At 49.7% G+C, this 22,927-nt stretch overlaps 1 protein-coding gene across 4 annotated transcripts in view; it reads right to left on the minus strand.

Annotated features, from left to right (window-relative positions):
• LOC119156532 (LIM domain containing preferred translocation partner in lipoma) overlaps positions 1–21,282 on the minus strand; it is a 356,284-nt gene extending 335,002 nt beyond the window's left edge. For 3 of the 4 annotated variants that reach the window (XM_037406347.1, XM_037406344.1, XM_037406343.1), the window contains exon 1: positions 20,146–20,197. The gene's annotated coding sequence lies outside the window, so the exon portion shown is untranslated. Of the gene's footprint in view, positions 1–20,145; positions 20,198–20,488 lie in introns of those variants that run through there. The other variant, XM_037406345.1, reaches the window with a different exon arrangement.
• Positions 21,283–22,927: the final 1,645 nt, after the last annotated feature.

The following is a 22,927-nucleotide window of genomic DNA, read 5'->3' on the forward strand; positions in this document are numbered from 1 at the left end:
CATACAGGTCCCCAGATGACAACCTCATTCAATCTGACCTTTTCATTTTAAATGAAAAACACTTAAAAGCCTGCCCTGTTCTGACATGTATTTTTTATGTCTTTCCCATGCTGTGCCAATGTATTTGTTATTTGCTGGCCAAAGTCCCCAAACTCAGAAATCTCACATTCTCTCCTCCACTCCCAGAACCCTATTCCTCAGCTGTTCCGGCCACTGCCAGCACTAAGAGAGCCCTCTGAGGTCTCCATGTCCTCACACACCCAAAAAGTCAGACTGCTTACATGCAAACCTCCATTCAGGGTCCACTCAGACTTAAAATTCAGCTTGTATGACGGATGGATAACTTTACACTTGAACACAGCCACCTGGAGACACGGACTGATCTTGCTATCCCAGGACACCGCAGCCCGCAGGATCCCGCCCCAACTAACAGCTTTCTGTGTTTGCTTCCGTGCTTCTCAGGTTTCATTTATTAAAATTAAACTGCTTGATTCCAAAGTACGCTGCTGAAGTTATCTAATAAAAAGATCACGCAAGATAACAAAAGCTGGAGACACATTTCCTCCACCCCGCTGCCAGCAGCAGCACCTGCTCAGAGAGTCATCGATACAAATAGCAACAGCTAACATGCCTGGCTGTTGCCTTTTGGGAGGCCAGATCCTGTGCTGGTGTAAAGCAGCAACTGTGCGAATGGCAAGTTTCTGCGAACCCGCAAGGATGCACACAGCCCTCCTACATGGTACCCGGCACGGAGCTGCTTCCAAATCTGCCCAACCCCACGTGTCAAAATTAGCCATAGTAGGACTTATCGCTTCTGAGCTCCTGGTCCGGCTCTCGCACTAAAGGAAGGCTGATGCTGGCCACAACACGGACTGTCAGCTCCGAAGAGGAAAATTAGCACCCGTAAAAAAGCAAACTCGCCAGCAGCCCCTGCACGCTGCAGGGCACAGAGCCTAGAGTTGAAGTGCTGCCCTGCAGGAGCCCTGGCGTCCTGCAGCAGTGGCAAACCTGGCTTCGGGGCCAAGGGACTCATTTTTATCTTTGCTGTCATGCTTGATCTTCAGTTTGTCCAGGGATTCATAAAACAACACTAAAACGAGAGGGGAAGAGCAGGGGAAGAAAGAGGAGAGACTGCTGCAGCAGCACTGAAGGGATGGCATCCAGCTTTCTCAGATGGAGACTGCTGTATTGTAACAACTGAAAAAAATCATTTGGGACAGCTTAGATTTAAGCAGTGGCTGAGGAAGCTGCAAGACAGCCCTACCTACAGCATCCTGGCAGCCAGGAGCCACGCCACTGGCTCTCAGCCGGAGCCACCGGGCGATGGTTGGGGACCAACCCATCAGCACAACCAGCCATGTCGCACCCCTGTTATTTTAAACACACAAGGATGGCGAGAAAAGAAGGGTGGTTAAGGAATGAGAGGAATCAGCACATCCATGCCAGAAAGCCTGTGGGTCCCACGCTGAAGCAACCTTTCAGCAGCTCCCCATGGCTGCCAGCAGCCCTGCCTGTGATTTACATGTCTGTAACTGACACCAGGATTGGACCCAGTGTTTTCAAGCACAGACTACCAGCCTCACGCTGTTCACACTCCCTTGGTCTACTGAAAGTGGAAGATTTTCAAAATAGCCTCACCAATATTTTTTTTTCTTTTGCCCCCACCGTTTGCTGTCTGCATTTCACTAAGCATGGTTGGAGAGACCTTGAGCAAGAGGGGGGCAGTTTCACTTTCTCACTTGAATGCACCCCAGCTTCTTGATCAAAGAAGGGTAATTGATTTTGCTTTCAAGTTCTCATGCAGTATCAGAGCACCACTGAGCCTGGGTTTCAAACAAAGAATAACGTTTTGCAATCCAAAACCAAAAAAAAAAAAAGTCATTTTTTCCCCACTGAGGAACAGCCATCCTCACCAGGCAGCGCCTGCAGAATGCTGCCCTAACACGCCTCTCCCATCTTAAGATGCTCAGTCAAGAAAAACAGACGAACAGTGATCAAGAGCACAAGGGAGCAGAGAAATGTCGTGCCCCAAGGCACAGGGTCACAAAGGTGCTTGGCTCCCCCTACTCCCAGCCCAGGGTCTTCTGCAGCCCACCTTTAGCTTGACATCTCCAAGGGCAGAGATGGCATTTTTGTGCACATTTGTTCAAGTCTAAGGGTTTTATTATAAAGTTTTATGATAAAAGTATGATGTTCCTTCAAACATTTTTGTTTTAAGTGGCCAAAATTTGAAGGCAAAGGTCACCTTTTCCCAGGCTTACTTGGGTGCCACCACAATGAAACCCTTAGCACCATGGCAGGCTCTCTTATTGCTGCTCTTAAAACCATCTGCAAACGAGACTTTTAAAACTCAAGAGCCTACATGACCAGACAGTCGTTGTGTTCAAGGCTTCTGTTTTATCCAGATCATTTGAAAAGAGCAACAAATACCTGGCAGCCAGCTGGATTCCCCATTCCTGTGCCCACTTGGTCTGGCTCGGTATTTTTGAAAGCATAATCCATTGTAACATTTAGAAAAAGCACAATCAACGAAGACTAGTACGCCTCTCCGACTTAGAAATGTCTGTCCCTTCCTTCTCTGCCATCTCCAAGGATGACCAAACATTAGCTATCTTCTTTAATTTTTATACCTTAATAGTAAACTGCCCGAGTTTCAGCCTTGGAACAAATACTTTCAGGTGGGATGAGCAACAAAAGGCCTCCAACACCTGTATTACAAAATAAAATGTTTCTCAATGTAGCTGCTTCTTTTTCAAACAGATGGATCGAGAGGATGAGGAAATGTATTCTTTAACAAAAATTAAAAAAATACACAAAAAAAAAAAAAAGAAAAAAGCCCCGATGGGGCAGAGGCACCCAGGTTAATGCGGAAGCATGGCAGCCAGCCAGCAGAGAGTAGAGCAGCCTCGCCACTGATTGCTTTTCATGAAAACATTTGTTTTCAACAAATGTTGTTACCATCACAAACAGAAGAATTAAAAAAAACTGAACTTTTTTTCCTTTACAAAGCAAGAACTAAATTGCAAGCTGACACTTCCCACAGAAAACTCCATTTTGAGAAAAGAGCCATTTATACCAAATATAGATAAAACATTCTGGAGCAATTTTGGCAAGCCCTAATAACTGCTCTTATTACATTTCAAAACCAGGAGGACCACGTATGCCTGTGGATGTGTCCACCGTCTGAACAAGAAAGTAGCATTACTCTCATCATAGATAGGTACCGAGACATACAGAAAATACATTAAAAAGCTGTTTTGGTTTCTAAGTTACCCTGACTTCAGCTGGAAGCCAGGCTCCTCACTGTATTTGACCCTTATCAAAGGAATAAATACAAAAAAAATTTTAAAATTGCCAGAGGCAGTGTTTCAGTCCATGCTTTATGCTTTTCCTCCCTGTGACAAGGAAAATGGTCTGCCACCACAGAGCCCCTGCTCCCAGGCTGGGATGGGGAGGGATGATAGCGAGGGTGCTCTGTGCCACCCCTTGTTTCGCTGAGGGATAACACAGGTACGCTGTCACCTTCATATGGAGCCACTGGACCTTCACTGAAAATCTGCTGTCCCTCTTCCCCCCAAAGGACACCTGAACATCATCACCACCACCCCTGGGGGGTGCAAGCCTCAGCCTGGCACTAATAACCAGAAAAAAGGGGATGGTGAGGGTCTCCAGCGTACACAGCAACACGACAACGGGAAGGAACGGTGATCCTAATCCTCTGGCTCAGCAGGACCATGCACATGCAGCCCCACAGCAAAAAAAAAAAAAAAAAAAAAAAGCTGTCAAACGCCCATCCATCTCAGCACAATGACCCAGTAACCCGCCTGTAGGGCGACATGCAGCTCCAAGCACCTCCCCTGCATGTCAGGGAGGGGCTTTCTCCCCTAGAGGTGACAGTGGTGGGGACAGCGAGGACAAGAGCATGCAGCACCCAGCCCTACACAGGCTCCTGCCCTCCCAGCTAGGGCTTTGGTTCAAGCAAAGGGAAGGTGGCAGAGCTCAGCCATCCCTCCACCACCTTGTGCAGGAGAACCAGCACACAGACTTCCATGGGAATTCTGTGGATTATTCTCCCCCTAAAGGAGTTTAATTAATTGCCTGTGAAAGGGGACTGATTTATCACAAAACTTCTTTCAGCACAGTCAGTGCAAGTATTTTCATGTCTTTCCTCTCCTTAAACATTAAGGATAATAAGGCTTTAGCCCCTCCGTGCCATTTCATCTTGACCTGGAGGAGTATATATGCTGGACTTGCACTGCATTTCCTTTACTATTTGCCTATAGTGCCAACAATGACAATTGCAGCTCTAGACCTGTATGATTTGGTTCATGTTGACTGCATTCCTCTTTTTCAGTGGAAGAAAGAGGCCTTTGGTTTGCAGAACGGCAAAGTTCACAATTGCACATCTCTCAGCACGCCTACCTGGATCTCACCAGTACTCACACGGAGGGATCACGCTTCTTCCCATGTACATGACAGTTTCTCAGCACAAAGTTTTCCTGGCTGCTAATTCCCTGTGTTCTTCCAAGAGTTTGTCACATGATGTTCTCCAACCTGCTGCACCTGAGCACTGTATTTTGGAAGAGTACATACCTATTTGTTTGAAACGTTAGCTACAGTGTGCAAGTGCAACATCACACCAAAGGTACAAAAATACTTGGGACCAAGAAAGATCTCTTCATCCTTCTTCCATCTCGCTGGTGTGATTAACAGGAATACCTAACAGCGTAACACCACCATCATACCTGTCCTCGCCTACTCCTACCATACCATACTAAGCTTGTCAGCAGGAATTTTGTCATCAGCCCTGAAACCAGCATTTATGTTACCAAGCCAAGTGCTTTTATTTTTTTTACTCTGTGATGGGGATAAACAGAAAGGAACTGCAGAAGCTTTTGGAGACAAAGATCTCTCCAGGACTTGCCAGCTGATATTTTCAAAGACTGACTTGGCACGGCATCAAGGAAGCCAGCATCCAACATGCAAGCAAGCAAGACCAGCTCCATGCCAGTCATCAGCCAGGCTCAAGGAGCATTAGTGACTGCAGTCAGGAAGACAGAAAGGAGAGGAGGAGAGAGAAAGACGGGCTAATACTGAACCCGTCACAAGAGGTACAGCCACATACCCGGCCACCACCCAAGAAGAAAACACAGAGAACAAAATGAGGGGGGACCTCTTGTGAGCAACCGCAACATGTCAGACAGCAGTGGCCATGCACAGGTCAGCACTTGCAAGACCGAGCACGCAGCGGTGCGTGAGATACCACACTTGGCCTTCAGCCTTGAAACAGGAGACACGCGCAGGAGGTGGTGTGGGAAGACCTGGCAAGCAAAGACTTATGTCCTATCAAGCCTATAAATCTGCACGTTGCACACAGAGGCTCACAGCAGCCTTGCACAAGCCATTTGCCTGTAGCCACTGTATATCTAGTTACAACCCCCAGAAACACAGCCGATTTGATCACCAGGCCTTTATCAGCATTCAGAGAGACCAGAGAAGGTCAAGAGAGCCATCATCCAGAAACACAGGACAAGCATAGCGAGCTCAATGGGAACTTGACAGGCCAAGAATGACTGCAGTCACGGAGGACCGCAGAGAGCTCGCCTGTCTCACCCTCTTTTTCTGAGGCTCTCAAAGACGACAAAACCTCTGACCTTTGATTAAACCACTCTACTCTCAGAAGAGGGGCGGCTTAGGGGCTCCGGGACTCAATAAAAAACCATTTATCTCAAGGTCACGGGTTCATACCCTCTTCAAGTTCTTTTTCCTCAGTCAATTAAAACAGGGGACTCTATATGCATTAAAATAATTAAAAAAAAACCCACAACATTACTAAGGGTACAGCCAGATACTGCCTCGTGAAACAGGCAGATTAAGAAAATACAGCCCCTTTACTGCTCCTTGCAAGCCCCACAGTTGAGCACAGCAACTCTGGGAACACTCCCTGTGCAAAGCAAACACGAGCTGCTTTCGCAGCCTGGGTAGCAAAGCAAAGGAGGGGATTGCCAGTGAGCAGGCACAGCTGCCACCACCAGCAGGTTAGGCACATCCCCGTAAGGAGCATTATGGATGGAGCTGATCCTGCCTCTGAACCTGGTCCTGGGAGGCTCCTGCCCATCCCTGTACCACTGCTTTGAGAGGAGGTATGTTCAGCCCGTGACCGATGCCCAGATGGCTATTCCTCCTACATCAGCTGGTGCCCAGAGGCCAAACCCCCACCGCCAGGTCACGGTGGGGATAAGCAGCAGACTGGAGATGTGCCTCTGCCTTTGCACACACAGAGTAAAGGGCATCCACGGAGCTCCAGCCTCTCCTGCCAGAGAACCTGACCACCTTGGACTGGACATCTTCCAGCTCTCAACACAGTGGTGACATCGGGCAGCCCCTCCAATTTGCACTGAAGGAGCACGAACACTTGCGTGGACACTTCGGACCAGCCAAAGGGAGGAGACCCTCTGTCCTCCTCCTGCTGCAGACCCATCTCCAACAGTGACAGAAACGCGACAAACACAGAGGTCGAGCAATATGGAGGAGAGAGGACACCTTCCACTATGTCACCAGGCCCAGAACAACACATGCATCGAAGTTAATGCGTATCTGAAACCAATTACTGATAGAAACCGAACTATCTAGGAACTCCAGCTGCTACATTCAGGGTTCCTGGCAGTGAGCACAGACACAGTCAAAATCTTTTTTTGTTATTTTTTTAGGCCATAAACAGTTGAGACAAAAACATGCTGCTGCACGTGGGGTGCACACACTCGCCTCTGCCACCTTTAGCGGCTTCCCACCGAAAAAACACATCCTCCTCCCCCAAGTGCAGCTATTAGGTTTCACATAGTTTTTCATAACTCCATGTTTTTCCTATATTCACCCTTTGGTCCAAAAACAGAGGAAGGATTCAAGCACAAACTCCCCATGCACCAGGATGGAGCTGCTGGCCCTGCTGGGGCCCTCCCATGCATCATGGCCAGCACAAGTCTAACATGGCAAAACAGAGGGGTTTGGAAACAAATGGGAAGCAAGCAGAGTGTTCTTCCATTCACCAAAGATGGTAATTATTTTGGAGAGGACTGCATATCCTTTTGGCTTTTAATCAGTGGCAAACCAAGTCAACCTTGGTTCCTATGAGCAAGAAACTATTAGGGGCTATGGATCTGCAGCCAAGGAAAACAAATCTGTACCAGTCCTTCACCCCCAGAATAACTTCTGATTGTCAAGCACAGTTACCAGGGCAATGAATAGCTTCTCCTGCAAGCTCCTCACTCAATTAAACTAATGCAGACAAAAAGGCCAGGCAGCAGCCGCCGGCAGCACGGGCAGAGTCAGATGCACGCACTTGGCACACGTAGAGCAACTGCAGCAGGTTCAGAGCGATGAGGGAGAGGAGGAGAGGTCCACAGCCTCCGTAGTCGCCGAAGAAACCCAAGGCTTCTGCTAGAGATGCTGAATGGCAAAAGCTGGCACGGTCTGTGCCCTGAGGAGTCTTCAGCAAGCTTTAACTGAGAAGGCAGAAGCACTCCCTGGTATCCAGAGCTGTCATCCATATTTAACGGAGACAGATAAAGATCCGAGTGAAGAAACACCTAAGAAACGTCCTTGATTTATTAGTAACCCAGAACTATCCCCTTGCTGCCTCCCCCTCCACTCAGCAGCCTCATAATTATAACTCTGCCTGAAAAATCAGGACAGCCATCAAGGCAGAGCACAAAATAAGAGGCCAGGAGAAACAAGTACAATCCCTGGCCCTTCTTGAGCCAGAAAGCCGAGAGTCTAAAGCATCCCAATCATCTTTCAAAGCACTCAGGGGAAAAAGGAGAAAAAAAAAACCCACAAAAACAAAAAAAACCCAAAACACCCCACACACCAAAAACACCTAGATGCAGCAGGACCTTGATTTTGTTCCCAGTTGCTCTTTGTAGACCAGCTGCTGGGGCACTAATGAGCCACCTGAAGATGATCAATTCCTGTTTTGTACCCCCTTGTGCAGATGAATTCCATTAAGAGAATGACTATAGACCTTGGAAGCTACAGCGACCTACGGCAGCCTTCCTTATTCTTCACTCCTATGTGATGTGCCACAGCTTCATTTTCTCTTTGTGAAGTTAGCCAAATAGCCCCCCCCCCCCCCCTTTTTTTTTTTAAGAGGAAAGCAAGGCATCAGGGAGAGCTTCTGGCCCATGCAACACTTCTCCTGATGAAAAAGGCTGCTAGACATGCATTATCTGAGATCTCTGAATACTCCATATAGCCAAAGTTACTGCAGTTGGAGCTCCCTGGTCCTCAGTGTATTATCTCTGACAGCTGGCTGGGGCTGCACTTCATGGTGGGATGGAGCAGGAAGAGCCAGGACATGAATCGCAAACTGTAGAGTCCAGGGACAACTGCAGAACAAACCGCAGCTTTAGCAACACACATAAATGTAACTTGCTTGACCTCAGAGACGTCACGGAACTTGCAACTAAACGTTCACATTTGGGGAAAGAGATGGAGGCAAGCAAAGGATTCAGGGCAGCCAGAAGCATCATGCCTTCACACACGACCGACAAGGAGGTAGGTATGTCAGCATGCACACAAAGACAGGCAGCAAGCAAAATCCACAGCTCCCTCCTTTCAACTGGATTTAAGTGTGAGTGTGCAAACAGAGCGAAATCCCATTCCCCCTGAAAAACTAAAGGAAGTTGTGTCTTTGATTTCAAGGGAAACATAGCCTGACCCCTGCATAGCTGAAGGCAGTGCAAGCCACTGTGGTCAGACCAGCCCAACGTAGCGGCAGCAGGTGCTCTGCAAAGCTGAACCCACACAGCCACGAACACACCCCAGCTTAGACAGGCTCTTCCAGCAGGTGTTATTTGAATCCTGGGCATCTCTCTAGCGAAGTGCAATGATATTGAACTTCCTTGTGGGCTCAGGAGGCTGCCAAACATCTGTTGGGATTAGTTAGTTCATGTTTGTAAAGTGCACACAAATGCTATCGTAAGGAAGGGGCTGACCTATTTATGGATGTGAATGCTGGACCGAGACCCAAACCCACATACTCTGTTTGCACATATGGCTGTATCTCCCCTGCCAGATTTTACTGTGTGAAGCTAGGATGGAGGCACGAAGTGTAACCTATAGCTTACAGCCCACTTTGGTCACTGCTAATTTAAGTGAGTCATACCGCTCCCCTCCTCCACTTCACCCCACCCAATTGCACAATCTAATTTTGTTAACAAACTGGATTAGTGTTACTGTACTGGGAGCCCCCAGGTGCCATATGGGTTGCCCTTTTCAGGAGAAACCCACCTTCCCTCAAGCCTCCATCCCACTCCCTGGAGCCCCTACCAGGGCTGCAGATCACAGACTCTCAGCCCACAGATCTCCGCCAGACTCCCAGATGCCAAGATGCAGCAGCTCTGCCACCCAAATTCCTTGTGGACTTCGCATCAAGTTTCACATTTCTCTTGGGTGTCCCTCCCTCCCACACAGGCCTCCTGTGAGTAACGGCTAAGGAATAAGACAGCAAGCACGTACAGCTCAGAAAACACAGTGATAAACAGCCGTGAGGGAGACCAGCTCCCCTAGAAAGGACAGGGAAGACCCAAGTAGGTTTCAGATGGAACCAAGCACATTTGTTAAAAGGATTATAGGTGGCAACGGTTCGCAATGGCAGGGCCACAGGAGCCATACGTTCCCATGACTCAGAACTGATTTGCATCAAGTTGCAAGTCCTAGACATACAGCTTTGCTCTGCCAGAAGCTACTGCTCCCCTTTCCTCCACAGACACATTTCAATACTTCTCAGGTCTCCGTCTTAGTCACATTCTGCTAACACACACTCTTTACATCTTTTTCATCTTCCCTCGTGTCCCCAAGTCAATCGCTCTGCTCTTCTCTCACCATTCTCCGCTTTATCTTCATCCCCCAGGCCAGCAGCTCCTGGGACGCAGGCACTGCTCCATGCGTGCTGCCTGGGCTCTCTCCTCGCGTTCACAGGACTTCTCACTGCTCTCCTTTGAGCAGCACAACAAGTGGCAGGCTCAGCCCAAGATGCTACAGGTCAAATGTAGAGCGATGGACAACCAGTGCTGTCCATGGGATATGGAAGCAAAAACAAAGACAAGGATGAACAGCAGCCCAGGCACATACCAATACCATACTCAGAATTACTCATATCTCTCATTAGATGGATAGGCCTTGCCTTGCTGTGGAGATCAAGAACATCTGGAATCACTTCCATCGCATGTTAGGTAGAATGTGCACAACTAAAACAAACAGAAAATATTGCCATCCTAGCAGGTACATTGACCAAGACAGCTGGAACTAAACCAGATGATCCAATGTGGGACTTTCTGATAATACACAGCTACCTTTGTACATCCAGCTCCATCCATGAAACCAGGCACACCCTTAATCAGGTATGAATCAAATCATCCGAGACATGAGAAATTTACCAAGAGCTGTTGCAAAAGCCCATAAGGTCACTTGTGTCTCACTGCATTTCACCTTCAAGGGATGGGGAGCCGATGACCCAGGCAGACAGCCGCCCTTACCATGACAAAGGTGGAGCAGACCACTTTCACTAGGACTTCTTGCACATGACAGCATCATCCAAGACCCAAAACACCACCTCAGGCATGCAGATGCATACAGACTGGAGGCTTGGGCTATGGCACCCAGGGAGTGAGCGTGGTGTGGGTACAAGTATGACAACCCAGTGAGTGACCTGACCCTAGGCAAGGTGGGGCCCTACCAGCACAGACAATCATTGCAATACACCAGAGCACAAATCCTCTCTTTTTCACCCCAGGGTACCTCAGAGCAAGGCAATATACCAGGTGGTGCAAAGGTGAGGTGACACCAACCCATCTACCCTGCATCCTCAGACAGACCCGATGCCCACCTGTGAAACAGCCACCACAAAACACTGCCCATAGGTCACGTGTGGAATGAGGGGATGGGAGCTGCTTCACGCAGAATAACTTAGAAAGCAAACCACTCTACAGGGATCCTTGTGTGTACTAAGACGAGCTCTGCTCTCGTAGCTCCTTCTCCACCCACTCTACGACACAGCCCTTAAAAACTTCTCCACCGACTTCCCCAGCCTCCGCACACCCCGAGTTCACAGCTCTCCCACACAGCAGAACAAAACACACCGTGGCAAAGCATGGAAGGAGGAACACAGGCACTCCGTAAGCTGCCATTCTTCCACCCAGATACTTTGAGTACCTGGGTGGGTGGAGAGCCTTGGAAAGACACACTCATTTATATTGTTTTACATTCACCTGCTGCTCTGGCATCATTCCCAAATCTTCTATGCAGAGACAGACACTCAGGGAGGCATTACGTGCCAAGAACGCTGCGCTCATCCCCGCAGCAACGTGTAGGTCCAAGGCATTATTCCTAACTTCCAAAATATGCTTCTGCCCCATAGTTCATCACTTAATGCCACTGTTAGAGGCTTGCAACTTGTCTGCTTCACTCACAGCATGATCTCCTGCACCGTACAAGGCTAACTCTTTGCAGCAAGACTACAGCCATTCTGCATGTCACAGCACTGTTTCAGAAGAGAAGCCAGACATCTCCCCAGATAACTTTAACCCTTCTGCCCATCGTTTCTTCCCCATCTGTCTGCCTTGGGAGCAAATTAGGATTTGGGTACAGGACAGTGCTTAAACACTTGCTCGTCTTTAGGCACACAAGTCGCTGCAGAGAGTTCAGCTGGATTACTCATACACTTGAATTTCAGACTTAGTATGCAAATGGTTCACCAAGCCCTCCTTAAATGGCAAAGAGGCAGTGCCATGTTTTCCAAGACAGGCTACGTGCACCCCAAGGAACCCAAGAAAACTGATCCTCTGAAGAAGCACCAAGATGGAACTGTGGTAGGAAAGGCACAATTCTCATTCTCCCAAAGAATAGCCTGCGGGATCAGAAGTGATGGAGAACAACCACAGCTTTAAAGGAAGCTTAAACTATGCTAAAAAAGGGTAGTGTTAACTGTACACAGGAAAACAAGCCACTGAGGAAGGATCCAGAAGATATGTGAAGTCCCCATTACCCTTACTCTACTCCTTGAAATATGCTTTTATATATAAATACCACCTGAACCATAATCATTTTTGCGGCTCATTTCTGGACCTCACCATCACCACGTTTCAGATTCAACAATATTAAGCTGTCCTGGTTTCTAAATGCCAGAGGCAAAGACCAGCTTCCATGCTAAGGTGGGCATTTCAATACCCACACAAGATAAGTACAGGCGTTGACCCTCAGTCAAGGATGGTGATGATAACGCATTAAGAGGCAGGTTAAAGTGGAAAAGATGGGTGAGATGGACTGTAAAGATAGGCATAACTGCAATAAGCAGTTCAGAGTAATCTCCAGAGTTGGGTGGAAAGGTTACTAACTTCAGTCTGTAATTACAAGCAATTCTTTCTAACCATTTCTCTGTTTGCTTATCAGTTATGACTGCAAACTAAAGAGAACAACCACTTCTCTGTTTGATTATTAGTTATGACTGCAAACTGAAGAGAACAACCCTGGTCTAACTGGCTTTTTTCCCCTGGATTTCAGTTTTAGTGATGACTCACTACTCCCAGCCTCACTCCTCTCCAAGCCTCAGTGTCCCATCAATAAAATGGCAAGAATAACTTTCCTTCACCTTGGGAAGGCACTGCAGAAATAGTCCCCCCCAAGTTGCAGAGCACTCCAATGAAAGAGCAAAGAGCACTCCAGAAAAGCACAAAAGGAAATTAATAATTCTGCATTCAGTCCCAAGTCTGAACAGTATGTAGTAAATAAGGCTTGGGGCCACACACTGCACAAAAAGAAAAGAAACTGAATACTTGCTCATTAAGCATCACCTTCCACTCTGGGCACAGAGTAGGTGCTCTGGCAATTAAGTGGCTATATCATAATACCTGCTTGCAGGGGAGGCCAAATTAAAGTTTCAATAACAACCTTCATTCTGGCATTTCGTAGCTTTGGAGCAGTTGGACTTTGCAACTTCAACACCATTCTTTTAACCAAGTTCACTGCTTGTAATTAACTACGGGACGGCCACGTGGCTGCTGCAATGACTCTCTGTTTCTCTTGGGAAACCCAGATTAAAGGCTTGTCTTGGCCACAGTAGTAGCTTGAGGTATCTCTCAAGATTTGCCCAAACCCTTGAAAACCAGATCAAGTCTCTACCTCAGGTGATGAGGTATGTTAAAATCAAGCCAGCTGATGTCTGTTGGGGCTGATCTGAAACAGGAATGACACCCAGATGAGAGAGGCAGGGGAGATGCAGCAGCTAGAGTTACAACCACTTATCAGCTGCTAATCCAATCGCTCTCCCAACCTAGTCACCGAGTGCCATGCATTGTCTGGGAGACTCCTTGCTTTCACTCAAGCTTGCCTCATTAAGTGGAGTAATTCAAGTCTGTTAAGGCGAGGTAATAAACTGCTGAAACAGAAAGAGCTCCTTAGGGTATGTGCACACAGCACATCCAAGATGCACATGCATGTTACTGTTATAAAGCACTGCAGCTGGGGTACAGTGAACACTGCAAGAACCCCCTGCAAGTCACCTGTAAATCACCCCAAATTTCTCCTCTAAAAGGAAAAACCTCACCAACCTGAGTTTCACGCACCCAGCCACATTGCTGAAAAAGCCCTAGAGGAGATACTTTAAATTTGCTCTGTTATGCTGAACTAAGGTTTGGAGGTTGACCGCTTTTACCCCATCATGCAGCGTAAGGTTTGGAGCTGGATCACTTTTACCCCGCCATGCAGTGCACCCCTACTCACTCCAGCAGGCTCCACAAGCCCTTCTTCAAGGGCTGTGGCACAGCCTGCCATTCTGTCAGCCTCCTCCATCCTGCCTGCCTGCACCCAGCTGGCAAGGCTGGTCCGGTCCCACAATAAAGCAGTGGGTCCGGGGTCCTCAGCAGCATTACAGCCCCCAGCCGCACAGCCCTGGCAGAGGCTCTCCGGCTGGAGGAGAAATCAGGAGCACGAGCAGAAGGAGGAGGGGAGGCAACTGCAGCTCCCCACAATAAAGTCCACTGGCCTAAAAAAGAGGGGGGGTCAGGAGTTGCAAATTGATGCATAAACAAGACCTGACTCTGTAATTCAGAGCTAACAGGGTAGTTTGCTGAATGTTAATTAAATCCTCAGTGCCTGTTACCAACTGTGGAGATCAACTTATTTTTAAATTAAATAAGCAATAAATGCTTAGATGAACTTCTATTAAATTTCACCCAGTGAATGAAGTATGTGGGGCTTTTAAGAGACATTAAACAAGATAGTTATGGCAAGTTAGTTGACACTTTATTACCTAAAGATAATGGCCATATTAAATCTCAACTAACTATTCCACTGGCGGCACAATCATCCAAGACTTGGCAGAAGTCTGCCTGCCTTGAAGCATCACTGGGCAGCGGTAGCAGGAGGAAGGCAGCTAAGTGCTGAATGGCACCTACTTAGAGGATGCTCAAGTGCATAAACCCACTTCAGCACAAAACAGGATCCCTCCCAGCCGCATCTGGACACCTCAAAGAGGGCCGATACGCCTACCACACAGAAACAAAGTTGGCGTAAGTCAGAGACCCTCAAGCATCCTGACCCCTGACTGCCCCCACCCCACATGAAACAATTTAAGGGATTACTAAGGAATCACTGTATTACAAGGTTCCGTTATGGCATCAAGGGCAACAGAAAACATCCTCCCATGCTCAAAGGCTTGTATCTTTTTCTAAGAAAAGGTTATCAGCAGCCCACAACTCCACGATGTTTGTTTTCCTTTCCTGAGCATACTGCAATGGTTTGGGAACGCTTCTGAGTGACTCACACGTGTGTCACTGTCACCCACAGATCCCAACAACAGATACTGACAGTCTAAAATGACAGAGACTTGCTGACAGTGACTTAAAAATCATCATTTTCATGCCAACTGTTGCGCTTGCTCAGAGAGCGATCAAAACCAGTCCTTTGAGATGAAAGCATGAAAGCACAACCTCCACTGAGGTGTTGATACCGGTAACTTTAATCACTATGATTAAGCATGGGTCATGGGACACGCCACCCCCCCACACTTCTGGATTGGAAGCATCATGAGCCTTAACTGCCCTGCCATGGCCAGAAGCAGGAGGAACAGAAAGAGCTGAGCCCTGCATCCTCTAAACCCCACTTCTTGGGCAGACACAAGCTCTCAAAAAGCTTTTAAACTTTGTGGGGTTTTTCTGGTCTGTGGTTTTCGATTTGATTTGTTATTTTCTTTTCTCTGTTTGTTTCTATTTTACAAAACAAAAAGCTACCTAAATTAAAAAGAGGAAAATAGAGAGTTATTCAGACTTTACCGATGTTCTCCTCCAGCATCCCAACGCACACATGAAAGCAGCTAATCGCTACACCTTCCCTCCAGTCCCTCCTCTGGAACAGTTGTTCATAAAGTTATTTCAAGTTCTGTATTTTCCTATATATAACCCACACTCTTTAAAGGTATTGTTACTTAAGTATCCGTCCCTCAGATAACCCACATCCTTAGATAAGCTACGGTTTCTGTCTCCTCTGCTCGTGCCCGCTTTTGAAGTATGGCTGCAGTTCCAGTAAGCTCTCTAACTTTTAGCAGAATTACCCTGCTACGACAGCAAGAGCAAAGGCAGATGGCGAAGCTGCCCAGGTAGGAAAGCAGGTGGTGGAGGACCAAAAGTAGGCACAAGCATCACAGTCTCGCTCACACATGCACATAGCAAACAGATGCTGGATCCCACACTGGTGGGTCACATCTTGCTTGATGTGTATTGCTTGTCCTGCTTCCCTGAAAGCAAACCACTATCAAAAAAATAACATAACTAAAAAGCACAGATGTACCTAAAGGAAATACATATTTCTTTGTCATCTCCGTTCCATCTCTAAGACCACTCTATGTATCCACAGGGACTTCCCTCCACCTGAAGGGATTACCAGGGCTGCCAGACTGCACCAGAAAGAACACGGATAGCCAGCCGCAGGTGAAACCCAGCCTGGTCCAGGGCCAGCCAGTGCTGCTCAGAGCCATGTCAGGGCCAGACGAGTTTATTGGGAGAAAGGCAGAGCTGTGTGGGTCAGGCTTTCAGAAACTTGACAAGCAACAAAATGCCACTGAGGATGCATTGTTCACACAACCATGATGGGCAAAGGAAAAGAGAAAGCACTGTGGGCACCCTGAGGGTATATTTTTCCACAGACGCATGGAAACTATCTTCTTGCTAACATTTTGTCATACACCCAAGCTACTGCTTTCCTCTAGCTACAGCCAGCAAAAGATGTTTCAGAGAAACCTGCACAAAACAGTATCTTCCTTCCAATTAGATGTTTATGACATAAAAAGAACCACCATTAGCTGGTATAACTCTCAATGTACCTGACAATCATACAACCGTTCATCTTCTTTCCAGACTTAGTTCAATTCTTGTCCTCAGCAACATTCTGCATGATAATGCCACCATGTAGTTACAGCACTTTAGTTAAGAGTTACAAAGCGCTTCATTTTGTGCATTTTGAATCAGCCACTTTCACCTTGGCTAGCATTGATACCAAAGAACAGAAACTCTTTTTTCCACAGCACTCACTGTTTCTGTGACACCTTCCTAACATGTGTCCTTTATATAGAAGCGATCCCAAACTATTGGTCAAACTCCCTCAGGTTTTCCAGCTCCCCACCATTTTTACTATCCCTCTCCAAAACCACATACACCAGGCTTCACTGATCACAAGGGAGTCACTCAAGTTTTGTAGTCAGACATTATATAGATGAACACAAGCAGCAATTTTTACAAACAAGGCAACAGTCAGGCTTCAAAATTGAGTGGGTGATAGGTATCTCCACTCTGACCACAAATACATAATTCGTACTATGAGTTATAATTAAAAATACATACTGATGATTGTATTATATATTTAAAAGCACTGCAGCTCCACTGAGACCGTGGCTGACAGTATTAGGTTCCATGCAAAAGTCACCAGCCCAGCTCTGGAGCTTCACTCCTGAACAGCCTAGAGAAACAAGTGCTGTGGAAAGGGATACACATCTGAACCTGCCCTTAGTTATTTGAAAGCTTGAATTATACTGCACCAGTTCCTTGTTATGGTAAGACAGAGCTCACTACCTCTCACTAAGACAGCACAGCTGAAGATGATATTCAGAGCAAACTAACTTTGAGATCCGACATGCTTTGCAAGTTTTCATGAGACAAGGCAGCTCAACTGCACAGGAACCTGGGATTTTCTGTACCCGAACCATGAATGCCAGGATACAGGATCTGAAAACCACCAGTCCAGAAGCAGGCGTTTGCCCTGGTGTCACTAGACCACATCAGAGACATCATCATTCAATAATCTTACCCCCTAACGCTAGGTGACTGCTTATCCAAACAGCAGCTAACAGAAGGGGACAGGACTCGCAGAGCTAGAGCTTGCGCTGAGACGGGCATGCTCACCAGCATCCTGCCCCAACATCCAGGCTGATCTCCAAACATGCTCCAAAAGTGAAAATCTCACCTTGGTGCAACAGGAATTGGAGCTTCTCTCCCAGCTTGGTACCAGCCTCTCTGCCCAGACAGTTTACAGTGGGGAGCAGCCAAGTACAGTGCACACCGGGCAGTCAGGGCTTGCACAATGAAGACATCCACGCAATGACAAAAGCGGTAATCCTCACTGACCTGGGCACCATGGAGACTGCATAACAGCAATTCATAGCAGTTTGGGGCTGTACCTATAGAAGCTTCAATGAGGCGCAGCATTCGCTTCATTTTACTGTTCACGTCTTCCATTTCCACCAAGGAATTTACCCAGGCAGCAGACAAGGGCTGCACACCCCTGACTGGGACTGCTGGCAACGTGGGACATATGCACAGCCAACATGCCCGCGGCCTCCACACAACACACATGGTGGGACTGACTTTTGGGAAGAGGGCCTCCCACCCACTGCCAGACACCTCTCTCCAGCCAAGAGACCCCCAAATAGGCTGTGGTGACCTTCAGCAACCCATGGGCTCCAAACAGACCCTCCAACCGCAGGGGCTGGGAAAATAGCCTACAAGGACCAAAGGACGCTGGATGGCAGGAAAGCTGCCAGCACCATTACTGATGGGGACACAGTGCTGCCACTACCCTGGACCAGGTGCCCCCAGCCTGGCAGCTTTGCCCAACAGCCAACACAAGCGGACTCAGATGGTAAAAAGAAAACTGAAGAAAACAATTAAAGGAAAACCACATGTGGAGCTCAACAGTGAGAGGGCAACAGGCTTTACAGCCCCATTAGCAGCACCAGCATCTCCATGAAGCTGCAGGCAGGATTAGATAGCAAGCATAAGCAGCTCACTGACGGCCCATCCTGCAGGGAAAAACCCTCCAACAAAGGCTAAACAACTGAAAGAGGGGAATAACAGAGCTAATAAATTTAGGAGTAACAGGATAAAAGGTTATGGGGCAGGCAGGGGGAGACAGAGCAGGTCAACAGGCAGAGAGAAGTTTTCAACAGTAGGTCTTTATCTGCAGATGGAAGTACTTCCCAAAGGAAGTCCCATATTCCAGAGTATTACTTAGCCTTGCCTGGGCCAGTCCTCTGCAGCAAGGGTGGGGATAACCAGAAAGTCCCTCACATCCCCAAACTGCGCTGCTGCACAGCGGGCTGGGCTACGCACAGGACAGCAATCAGCATTTTCCAGCATGAACACTGCTGCATCGTTAATACAGAGACTAAATGCTGTGTCGGGCTGGGCTACGCACAGGACAGCAATCAGCATTTTCCAGCATGAACACTGCTGCATCATTAATACAGAGACTAAACGCTGTGTCCTGTCCCCCAGTTCCACATGTTCCCCTCCCCTCCTAATGCCCCGTATCTGTAATGACTTGGTAAGCCAGCACCTGCTGTATCACCCAGCTCCCAGACACCCAGGGGCTCCCTGCTCTCTCTCAGATCTTGCCCCAAAAGTCATTCCGGGAATGTACAAAAACAATCTCTGTGATACACGAGTCCAAGGAAGCAAAGAAATTCTCAGATCTAGAGTGTTGCCAAAATCTTTAACATTTCTACGTTACATTTCACATAGGTCAAACCCACTTTGTGCATGGGGGCCACGGTGCTGTGGATGTGCAGGAAGGCACATCAGCAAGTTTGGCAGCTCCTGCAAGCTCTCAAAACTTGTGTGTATCAATTGCCTGGCAAGATAGAAACATACCAAACAGGAACCCAACCCGAAAACCAAACTATCGGGCCACAAGCCAGCTGGTATAGGTGTAAAAAAACAACAAACAAACAAAACACCACACACCCAAAACAAAACAAAAAAAAATTTCAAAACAAAGCAGGAGACTCCCAGGCTCATTTGTTTCACCAGCGGGGCCAAAATACACCTCGAGGTACAGTAGCCAGAGCAATTACGTGTGTTGCTCCATCACCACCTCCTACTCGGGAGCACTGCCTTGTCCCCAGCACAGCCCCAGGGCGCGGAGCCTGCTCCCGAACAATGGCAGGAGTAAGACTTGCCTGTTCAAATGGGGAGGGCAAGAGAAAAGGGAGGGAAAAAAAAAATATTGTGTCTATATATATATTAAGAAAAAAAAAAAGCCTTGGATGACGTAAGGGTGTGGGAAACTTTTACGCCCTTACCTGCTGGGGAAGGGTGGGCCTCCCCCGGCATATAAAAAGCTGCCAGGGCTTTACTCAGCCCGCCGAGCGCGGCGCAGCCCGGGCGGGGACCGGCCGCACACGGCAGCGCCGGGCCGGCCCGAGGCGAGGCGAGGTGAGGCGGCCCCCGCCCGGGCCAGGTGCACCTGCGGCCGGCAGCACCGCGCCGCCCAGCCCCGGCCGCCCGGGGGACCCCGGCCCGCCGCCGGCCCCCGCCCGCCGCGCAGGGCGGCGGCGCCCGTGAAGTCCCGGGGAAGTTTCCCCCGGCCCCGCACCCGGGAGCTGCCCCCGCCCCGCGGCCGAGCTCGCCCCGGGCCGGGCCGTCCCCCCTCAGGCGGCCGCGGCGCCCCGGGCGGAGGGAGGAGCCAGGCGCGGCCCCCCCGGGCGGCCGGCAGCGCTCCCCGCCCCGGCCGGGGGCTCCAGCTGTTGCACAGCTGCCTCGGCTGGGCGGAGGTGGGGGGGCGGTGGGGAGGAAGGGGGCAAGTTATTATCTGCAACAATACCTCGGGGGGAGGAGGCAGCGGAGGCGAGCGCGGCGGCGGCGGCGGGAGGAGGAGGCGGCGGGGGGAGGTGGGGCCGGGGGCGGCTCCGCAGAGGGGCCCGGGCCCGCCCCGCCGCCGGCCCCTTCCGCCCGCCGGCCCCTTCCGCGCTCCGCGCCGCTGCCCCGCCGCGTCCCCCGGGCAGCCCCCCCGCGCCCGCCGCCGGCGTCCCCCACGCCGCCCGCCCCGGCCGCGCCCCGCCCGCCCGCCGCCCTCCCTCCGCTCCTCTCCGCTCCTCCCAGCGCCGCCCGCGGCCCCCGGCACCCCCCGCCCGCGGCGCTCCCGCCGCCCTCCCCCCGACCCTTACCTCCCCGCGGGCCGAGCGAGGGGGCCCGGCAGCCCCGGGCGCGGCGGGACGCCCCGAAACAAAAAGCGAAAGCGGCGGCCGCTGCCTCCCGCTCCGCCGGGCCGCCGCGCTCTGCCCGGGGCTGACGTCAAGGGCCCGAATTCCTGCCTTTCCCTGCAGGCAGATTTGTCCATGTAAGGGCTGGGGCCGGGGCCGGGGGCGGGAGGGGGCTGCGCTGCGCGCACGGCGCGGGGCGGCAGCTACCGGCACCGTGTGTGGCGGGGGGGGGGGGGCTGCAAGCATCACCCCCTGCCCGGTAACCGGGAGGGCCAGGCCCAGCAGTGCGCAGCGGGGCTTGCGGTGTGCCCCCCCCCCCCCCCCCCCAGCGGGGCTGTGCGGGGCGGCCGGTGCGGGGCTCGGGTGCTTTTCCCGCCAGCCAGCCGGGGCGCGCAGGGAGGGGGGGCAGCGAACGGAGCTCGGAGTTAGCTACACCGGAGTTACACCGGCGGTGCCTGCACTGAAAACTAAACCTGCCGAGCACACTAAGGAGAGGGGGAAGGGAAGCTGCTCTCTGATTGCTGTTTGATTGTTTTGTGGCTGTTTATAAGGACTGCAATTAAAATAATTCGTATTTTGAGTGTGGTGGTTTTTATAATGGAATGTTACCCTTTAAGTAGCTGTTGGGTATCTGCGCTTGCCCTGAAAAGAAGGGAAGACAGAAGGGTTACATCGAATTCAGGCTGCGGAGGGGAGAGCTGCCAAGCCTTACTCATTTGGAAAGAGATTTCTGGATGAGTTTTTAGGCACTTTAAATGTATTTCATTTTGACAATAAAGGACTCTGCTGTGCACTTTCAGAAGATGTTTACAATCTTATCCCATTACCAGCTTTAATGTCCACAGTCACCACTTGACAGCCCCAGGAGGGAAAAGCTTGCACGTAAGGACCCAAAAAAGGACAGTAAGTGCCTGGAAGACTTTGGAAGCTAGAGCACGGAGTTGTGATCCAGCCTCCCTCCCTTTTCTCTGGCTGCCAAAATCTCTAAAACAAGCAGGCGTGCTCACAGCATGACCTGAGAGCTCTGAGCCATCAGAGACCCCAGGAGATACCACCCCACCGCCACGGGCACCCCTTCCCGGCAGACCCCGCAGCAGGGGAAGCGTGATATGCCAAATTCAGTCCTCGGTGCAAATCCCCCATCTGTGGTTGGTTTGGTGCCCTGCGCTGGCCCCCTGTACCACGGGTGCTAAATTCCTCCCAGGGGATGGAGGGGGCTGCCGGGGCCAGATGCTATCGTGAAAGCACTGCAGCTAAATCTGCACGAGCCTGTCAGAAACAGCCACAGATATTTTCTAAGCGTTACGACTATGACTAGAAATACCCTAGCCTTGTCCTATCCGCCTACCCTGCGTTTAAACCCTGCTGAGATCCAAAAATGAAGCAGAATAGTGCCTGAGTCACCAGGGCTCCATGTCGTAGGTGTACCTAGAGTGCCGACAGCGTTTTGCAAACATGGCCTGTTGTGAAAGACATGGGCATGGCTGCTTTCTAAAGCGCTGGTGGATAAGACCATTGCACCAGCAAAGCCTTTGCCCAAGGCCCTGTAAACCTGGGTTCAGTTCCCTTCCTGGAGAACCTGCAGTTCATGTGTCTCCTTCTAGCTGAGGGCTTTGACCACCAGGCTGCAAGGTCGTGTTCCTTCTTCGTCGCGCTCGGAGGACACCTCCTGATGGTATTTTCTGCCACGGGGCAAGCGGTCACCACGAGGGACATGATGGCACTCATGCCTGTCAGCCTCAGCGTGGTGGGGCTTCCGACAGAGCCCAGATTTGTAATGCTCCGGAGAAGCAGATTTACAGAGGGATGGTTGCCTGGGTTTTTTCTCCTCTGTTCAATCTTTCTTGCAAATCTGCAGCAGTCCTCATGTTGTGTCAACTGGTATCTAGGGGAAGCATCTGAAAACTAAAAGAAACTGTTTGGCCCAAGATGAGAGACAAATGTTCTCCATTAGAGAAAACCAGTGGTCAAATATTTTCCTTGTCCCATATCCAACAATTATTGCTTCTTTATCCACCAAGCTTATGCAATTTTCCAGCCATGTTAACAGAAGAGAGAATACTTTGCACATCCATAGCAGCCTCCACTGAATGATCCCAAAAGTTTTAAGCTTTGAGCCTCCAGAGCGTGAGATCGTAAGTACGACTACCTCCATTTTTCAGGTAGATGAACTGTGACTAATCCTCTGCAGCACAGCAGCAGAAGTTTGATTCGCAGCCCATTACCCTTGTAACGCGCTGCCCAGAATGGTCACTGCCTTGTCAAGCACAGCGTGAATTTTCTATTTTTTTCAGTTTCCTATCATGACCAATATCATACACTTTGGAAATGGAAGTAGAAAATTCAAGGTGTTGAGCCTGGCTGTGAAAATCTTCTCTTTGCCTGGAAAGAATCAAAAATACT

This window comes from Falco rusticolus, chromosome 13 (genome assembly GCF_015220075.1).
Source record: "Falco rusticolus isolate bFalRus1 chromosome 13, bFalRus1.pri, whole genome shotgun sequence".
Taxonomy (NCBI): Eukaryota; Metazoa; Chordata; class Aves; order Falconiformes; family Falconidae; genus Falco; species Falco rusticolus.